The sequence below is a fragment of the Trachypithecus francoisi genome, unplaced genomic scaffold, assembly GCF_009764315.1.
Source record: "Trachypithecus francoisi isolate TF-2019V2 unplaced genomic scaffold, Tfra_2.0 Lachesis_group2, whole genome shotgun sequence".
In the NCBI taxonomy this organism is placed as follows: Eukaryota; Metazoa; Chordata; class Mammalia; order Primates; family Cercopithecidae; genus Trachypithecus; species Trachypithecus francoisi.
Window position 1 is genome coordinate 103,685,482 of NW_022681465.1, and position 7,644 is coordinate 103,693,125.

General features: G+C 42.5%; 1 long non-coding RNA gene across 1 annotated transcript; it reads left to right on the forward strand.

The window, feature by feature from the left end:
- Window positions 1–5,841: 5,841 nt before the first annotated feature.
- Window positions 5,842–6,701, forward strand: LOC117064516. The gene is made up of 2 exons (XR_004429508.1): window positions 5,842–5,892; window positions 6,220–6,701. It is a non-coding gene; the product is annotated as an uncharacterized LOC117064516 (long non-coding RNA).
- The last annotated feature ends 943 nt before the right edge of the window (window positions 6,702–7,644 follow it).

The following is a 7,644-nucleotide window of genomic DNA, read 5'->3' on the forward strand; positions in this document are numbered from 1 at the left end:
TTTTTCAATATTGTTATGTGTCTTCAGTTTTCAGAAGTTTAATTATTATGTGTCTCAGCATGGATTTCTTTGGGTTTTCCCTTTTCAGATTTGCTCAGCTTCTTGATTCTGTAAACTTATTTCTCCTGTCAAATTTGGGAAGTTTTCAGCTGTTATTTATCAAGTACTTTTTCAGCCCTTTTTACTTCTCTCCTTCTAGCCCTCTGATGAATGAATGTTAGATTCTTTGTTATAGTCCCACAAGTATCTGAGGCTGTATCCTTTCTTTTTTCAGTCTATTTTCTCTCTGTTGTTCTGAGTGAGCCACCTCTATTTTTCTATATTCTAGTTCACTGATTTTTTCCTCTATCCTCTATTCTATTGATGAGCCTATGAACTGAGCCTTTTATTTTGGTTATTACATTTTTTCCATTCTAAAATTCCCATTTGGTTTTCTTTAGATCTTCCATTTCTTTGCTGAGACTTTCTATTTCTTTGCCGGGTCTTTTTATTTTCTATTTTTAATTTATTCCAAGGGTTTTATTAGTTGCTTATTGAAGTATTTTTATCATGACAACTTTAAATTATTGTCAGATTAACTTAGCATCTTTGTCATCTCAGTGTTACCATTATTCCTTGTCTTTCTTCATTCAGTTTGAGATCTTTCTGGTTCTTGTGTGACAAATGATTTTCAATTGAAACCTCATTTTTGTACTGAATTATGAGACTCTGGGGGTCTTACTTTAACCTTCTGTTTTAGCTGGCTTTTATTTTTATGTCACTCCAGAAGGAAAAGGAGGTGGGGTGTCATCTTGTCACAAATAGGTAGAGGTAGAAGTCCAGGTTCCCCTCGCGTCCTCAGTCAATATCTGGGTGGGGGGAGGGGGACTCTGTTTCTGTTGGGTGGGATGTGGATTCTAGGTCCCCATGTGGTTTCCACTGATATTGAGGTGGAGGTGCCCTTGTTATCATTATGCAATTGTGAAAATCCTAACTCTCCACTAAACCTTCTCTGACACTATCCCAGTGGGGAAGAGGAGGGTTGCCTTGTTACTGCTCAGTGACAGTAAAAGTTTAGGCTCTTCATATGGTTTCCACTGACATTGCAGAGACAGGCAGGATCTCATTATCAATGAGGTGGAGATAAAAGTCTTGGCTCCTTATGTGGCCTTCTCTGATTCCATCATGGCAGAGGCTTAGGCCGCCTCATTACAGCATTGTGATGGTGGGAGTCTAGGCTTTGCTGGCATGTAGGGTAAGGTCACAGTTTTTCTGTGGTATTTACTTGGAATAGAACGGTTATTATGTAAGTTTTCTGTTTTGCCAAGCTGCACCTTTCCTTGTCCTTTGGCTAGAGACAGCAAGCTTCCTTGGGGCTTTTAGTGTCTGCATCCACAGGCATTTCTGGGTAGCTACCTTTCTCAGCTTCAAATCTAGCATACATGAGGCAAAAAGAAAATCCAGGGAACTCACCTCCATGTCATTCCTTGGGCCATCATGTCCGTAGCTGGTCTGCCTACATTTCTCCATCTTTTAGAGTTTTCTTCTGCTAGTTTCATATATAATGCCCAGGGATTTTAGTTGTATTTAGTGGCAGGAATAGCGACAAGTATGTCAACTACATCTTCCTGGAAGACAAAGTTACTCATTCTGCATTTTAAATACAGGTATAACTAAGAATTTCATTGCAAGGCTTGGAAAATCCTACTGCTAAGAAATAGCCATGACTTTATAAGAACCCATAAAAGCTGATGTTCAGGAGCCAAAACTAACTTTTCTAATAGAGAAAGACTTTATATAAGTTTTCACTCAATGTTATTGTTTGGTTTGGGGAACTCCTTTGGACTTGTAATAGACATGACATGTCATAAAAAGGATATTAAAAGTCATTCCTGAGCTTGAAGTGATTTGATGATAAGTAAAGAAGTCTTTATTATGTTTAGCAGCACTTTGAGCTTTTAGAAGAACTCTGTTGCCTGGTTGCTTTGAACCAAAAGGTAAGTTATTCTAGGCCAGGCACTATATCTGAATGATCTGCTCAGTATCCCAAATCAATTACATCATTTATATATGTACATGTCAGGAATACAAACTGCAAGTCTCAAAAGTTGGGCAGAAAAATGTTCCTTAGGTCATCTCCCCATGGAATGGCTTAGATGTGGTTCAGGCTAGAAATGGACAGATAATGAGCTCGCAAGATACAGTCTAAGTTTTATAAAGTGAAAGTGATGATTGGGAGTGTCAGGTTATGTTCTGGGATTCAAAACAGAATCCTTTTTCAGAAAGGATCCTGTTACTTTTTGTAAATTGCAAAACAAAACCTTCTATTTGGGAAAACCCCTCCCTCTTTTACAAAAAACACCCAGAGACTGCTTGGGTGAGACTCACACTTGGGGGATGAAGACAAATCACACTGGAACAGTCCAGAAAATACTTTGCTGGTGTTGGTTTGGTGCAAGCACACTGTGTACTTAAGCAATGGGCGTGAGTCTCGGGACAGGGTAGGGGTAAGGGAATAAAAAAGCAACTCAAAGTGTTCTCCGCCAGAGCTGAAAGCAACTCTCCTTAACACTCTTCAATTTTCTTTCCCACACAGTCCTGACACGGCCTTTCAGTATCAACTAGATATTCCCAGAGAGTACCTATAACCCGTCAGAGATCTTTGTTTTCTTATGTCAATGTGTTTATTATCAGCAAAAATCTCACTATTCAGAAAGAATAACGTTAAATGGTGTTCGGCCTCAGAGTAGTTGGCTCTGATTTTATTTCATAAAATTGTGTTTTCCAAATCTTATGTAATGTTAGATATGGGAAATGCATGAAACATAATCACCTGGATTCTAAATTCCCCTTAGGCATCTATGCAACAGTCTATACAATGGGCTTAAAGATATACGCACTAAGCAGGTAGTCTTGCTAGCAAGAGATTTTCCTTCAAGATATAACAATTAGCTCCCTGGCAAGGACTAAGAAGTCAAGCCAAATGAGAACATTGGCATTCTAAGATTTAAAGAGGCAGCTCCTTTAGCTGCCCTCTTATCCCTGCATAACGGGTCTCTAATAATGCAACTGAAGCACATCTTGAGGGAACATTTGCAAAACCTAACTTTATTCTTTGCCTTAGCTTCTAAAGAGGGAGACCAGAGTTCTTCACATTTCTTTCTTTCTTTCTTTCTTTCTTTCTTTCTTTCTTTCTTTCTTTCTTTCTTTCTTTTTGAGACAGAGCCTCTCTCTGTGGCCCAGGCTGGAGTGTAGTGGTGTGATCTCAGCTCACTGCAACCTCCGCCTCCCAGGTTCAAGTGATTCTCCTCCTTCAGTCTCCTGAGTTGCTGGACTACAGGTGCATGCCACCTTGCCCAGCTAATTTTTGTATTTTTAGTAGAGACGAATTTCATCATGCTGGCCAGGCTGGTCTTGAACTCCTGACCTCAAGCACTGCCTCAGCCTCCCAAAGTGCTGAGATTACAGGCATGAGCCACCACGCTCAGTCCAGAGTTCTTCACATCCTGAAAAGATTGTAAAAATATCTCTTGCAGTGCTGAAAACAACATACTCTCCACTCTAAAGGATCCAGAGCCCCAGTGCAAGTGATAACATAAGAAAGATGTGTCCAGTGCTTGGAGGAGGACAGTCAACCAGCAAAAATACAACAGCAAATGCTGTCTTCATAGCAAAATACTAGGACTGTAGAAAGAGGAAACAATGAGCCCAAAGGTAGTCCATGCACGATGAATTGGATTTTCACCACATCCATAATAACTGAACAGTCCATCCAAAGCCTGAAGCATGTACACAGCTTACCAAGGGTGCAGTGATGGGAAAAGCACAATTCTAGAGCCAGGCAGACTGGGTTTGAATCCCAGTTCCATTACTTACTAGCTATGTAACCTAGTACTGGTTGCCTAACTTCTCAGACCTCAATTTTCTTATCTGTAAAATGAGCATTAATTTGTTAGTTCAGCATTTATTCAATGCTTATTATGTGGCAAACATTGCACTAGGTCCAAAGTAATATAATGGTGAATAAAACAGGCTTCTTGTGAGTTCCAATTTAAATGAAATAATGCATGTAAAGCACCTCGTACAGAGACTAGTACATGGGAGACGATTAATGATTTTTATTTCCTTTCTCCTTTTTTATCCTTTCACAGATGTAGAAGTAGCTAAATCCCAAACAACTGTTTGTTCATCAAAAGATAAATACTATCATCTCTCCCTCCAGCACAAAGAAAGCATCAATCCATGGACTGGCTCCTCTCAGGAGAACTTAGTGTCTCAAGTGTGAAGTCTTTTCACTGGAGCTTGAGATGAAGGAGAAGAGAGAATTCTAAAGGTTCCCCATCATCCACCTACCCTGACCATCCCCCTGTATTCTGGACCTACCCATGACTAACAGTCACGTAGTGTAGCGAATAGAGTACAGAAAGCAGAGGATGTGCTAGTTCATTTTCCTGAGCCACTCACTAACCACCTGACAGAAGGCGAGTCATTTCAGCCAAAAACAATAATAGCCATCCTCTACTGAATTCCTTAAAAGTGCCCCCACTAGACTGAAAATTCCTTGAGATAAGGATGGACTTACTTATGCCCCTCCTTTAGTGACTACCAAAGTGCAAATAGTTGGCACTCAAAATACATTCATTGAATATAAAATTGGGATCATTCTTTTTTCCTTTTTTTTTTTTTTGCCTGCTTCATTTTTCCTTCATATAAAATTGGGATCATTCTGCCTTACCCATGTTGTAGGGTTTTTATGAAGATTAAATGAGTGCACTTCTATAAAAACTCTTTGAGGTTATAAAATATGCAAATGTAAGGAACCTGCCTGTTTCGGGTCTAGGAAAAAAAGTAGAAAAAAGAAGAAATGAAAGAGATAAAACAGAGCTGGGAGTGAGTCAGGCAGCTACATTTGAAAGCAATCTGAAGCCACTCAGAGGTGGAGGAAAGAGATTTAAATTTCTGCAAAAATTTAAAGGCCACCTCCCACACAGCTCATCAGTCTTTCAGGGACTGCTCTTCAAGACCTACTCAAAGACATTCTGTCCTATGACCAGCTTTAGGGTAATGGGGAAAAGAATTATGACGGTCACATCATATGATGAAATACCAAGTAGCATTTCAAAGGTCATGCTTCAGAAAGTCTGTTAATGATATGGAAAATGCTTAAGCACAAATTATGTAATTTTAAAAATAAAGCAGTTGAGATCTTAATTTTGTAAAAAAAAATACATATATAATAAAAACATATAGAAGCAATGAGAAGACTGAGCAGAGATATATCAATAAGTTACCAGTAATATATTATTATTATAAGTCATTTTAATTATCTTTTAAATATACATGCATTTTGTATACACTCTTCAATGAATAAGTGAATAATTGGAAATATAACTCTGCGCACGTGCGCACGTGCGCGCGTGCGCGTGCGTGTGTGTAAACATATTCTATTCTTCACTGTTCTAGCCAGGAACTGATTAAGATCTGAATCAATTGTTCCAGTAACCCAAATCACCAGGAACTGAATCACATTCAATCACCTTGAACCAAGTCCCAGTTGGAAAAAATGAGACCCATAATTCAGCTTTTTGGTTTTGTCAGCTGTAAGGCTAGATTAGGCCCTTTCCCCTTCAACCCTGGAAGTTAGATGCCTGGTTCCAGCAACGGCTCTTCTTCTAATAGCTGTGTGCTCTCAGACATCACTGCCCCTCTCTGGGCCTCTCTTCTGTGCTATAAAATGATGGGGCTGCAATCGGGGCCACCTGGGCAGTTGTTACGTCACGCATGAACTTCTTTTGGTTCTTTTCCTCTGTGTTCTGCTTGTTCCATTTCACTGCCCCTTGCAATTCTTCCCAAAGAAAAGAAGTGAAACGCAAATGAGTTTTTTGAGTTTTTTGTTGACACGTCTAACTGCAGGTTGGAAAGCTTGGGGGCTTTGGCCCTGGTTGGGTAGGTTCTGCTCACTGGGAAATCAGGCCTCAGCTGGCTCTGATCCCTCTCCCTTCTCCTAATCACTGCCCTGGCTGCAGAACTCTGGGCTGGCACCAGAACAGCAGCCAACATTTGGCTGACACAGGACATAATTTTTAATCATGGGAAGGCAGACATAAGTACAAAAGGCCTATTTTCTTCACGCAGGTTCAAGTATCTGCTTTTGGGTTGTGTCTGTCTGTATTTGGCAGGGCTGGTCTCGGGGAAGGTCCGGGATTCATGACCAAAAGGTCAGTCTCCTTCCTTTTCCAGGATGGAAGCGGCACAAATTGTTCTGATCAGGGAGCAATAACATGCCACGACCCCAGGGCTCCCAGGCAGGCGGAGGGGGCACCCAGTCTCAGCAGCCCACGACCTGCTCGGCCCCTGCGAGCCACATGCCTCACATTTCCCCAGCTCCAGCCTCCTTTCAAAGGCCCTTTATTAAACCACCAACTATTTGCTGTCGAGACATTTAGGATGAAATCATTGTGTTAAACAAATAAACGCAGCTTCGTCCAGATTTCTGCTCTGGGAGCAGAGTAAGAAAATAATTTCTGTCTGCTCGCCACAAAAGCGGCTGGAAAGGTCCAAAGAAAAATATTATTTTTACTCCATTGTGTGAAATATTGTCCTGGAGGATCTGACGGGCTGAGCGTTTGAAGAGTTTGTGCTGGCAGGTTTCAAGGGTCCCCTGGGTCGGCCCCCTGGGATTGTTTTCTGCATTAATAAACTTAGCATGATGTGTGTTAAAAGGAACATTCTGTTTGCTTTGTAAATAAGGGATGTCAAACAAGAAGCAGAAGCCTTACAGACACTAGGTGATGTGTTCTCAGAGAGGGGAGAGGGAGGCGGGTGGGAGAGGCACCCTGGAAAAATGGGCATCACTGGGGCTCCCTGAACTGAGCAGAGGCCTTGTTGGGAAAACAAATCAGTCTGTTTGAGTCCAAACCAGACCATTTCCTCACTGATCCTGGTGGGAAAGCTGCACACTTTGCCCTGAACCAGCAGGATACGGGCTTGGGAAGGAAAGTTCTCAAGTGTCTGTCAGCTGTGTGGTGGAGGAGAGATGATGGCGCCCGGCAGAGGCTCTCCCCCTACCCGCACCCCCCCTCCCCTCCCTTTTGGAGAAGGTTCTTGGCTTGCCGGGGTCTCCCAGAGCTGGAGGGCAGGAGGGGGCAGAGGTTAAAGCCATATCTTTGGGAATGATGATCTGGCTCTCAGCCCCTATATCCCTCTCATACTCCTTCCTCAGATGTCACTGCAGCCCCAAGTGGATTCCCCTGTCAAATTCCTGATGGGTCCTCGGGGACGCTGACATCGTGGGAGACACATCACCCTGGCCCTGTGATCCTTGCCTCTGCGGGAAACCTGCAGGAGCCAGGGCAGGATGTGTATCGTCTCCGGCTCAAGTATTTGCTATTTTCACAGGTGCCTCCCCTGGCCCCACAGCCCTCTCCGTTGTCCGCAGTCCGCTCCAATGTTATTGAAGGCTCCCCAGACCTCCCAGGAGTTCTCATTTCCACCCGCTGCCCTGCTGTTCTCTTCCCTCTCTCCCTAAATTCTCCATTCGCCTCTGTGGTCCTAGGAGGAATCCCTTGCCATCCGCTTCTATTCTGGAAAGTCCTGGCTGTCTCCTTGCCCACAAAAGTTCAAACTGTTTCTTGAAGCTTTGGAAGAAGGGGACAACAGGGAATC